Here is a 505-nt window from a genome sequence, read left to right on the forward strand (position 1 = left end):
TGAAGGGGAACCAATTTTGTATAAACAGTGGGTCTGGCCCCCCAGGGGCCTTAGGGGCGGGGCCCGATAGGAGAAATATAGCAAATTCTTTAAAATCCTTATTCTTCTGTAGAAATGAAGGGATTTGATTCATGTTTGGTCTGAAGCATCCTTGGGTGAAGGGGAACCAATTTTGTATAAACGGTGGGTCTGGCCCCCCCCAGGGGCCTGAGGGGGGGTGGGGCCCAATAGGGGTATATTGCATATTCTTTAAAATCCTTCTTCTTCTGCAGGAATAAAGGGATTTGATCCATGTTTGGTCTGAAGCATCCTTGGGTGAAGGGGAACCAATTTTGTATAAACGGTGGGTCTGGCCTCCCAGGGGCCTGAGGGGCGGGGCCCAATAGGGGAAATATAGCAAATTCTTTGAAATCCTTCTTCTTCTGTAGGAATAAAGGGATTTGATCCATATTTGGTCTGAAACATCTTTGGGTGAAGGGGAACCAATTTTGTATAAACAGTGGGT

Source organism: Pecten maximus, unplaced genomic scaffold (assembly GCF_902652985.1).
Source record: "Pecten maximus unplaced genomic scaffold, xPecMax1.1, whole genome shotgun sequence".
NCBI lineage: Eukaryota > Metazoa > Mollusca > Bivalvia > Pectinida > Pectinidae > Pecten > Pecten maximus.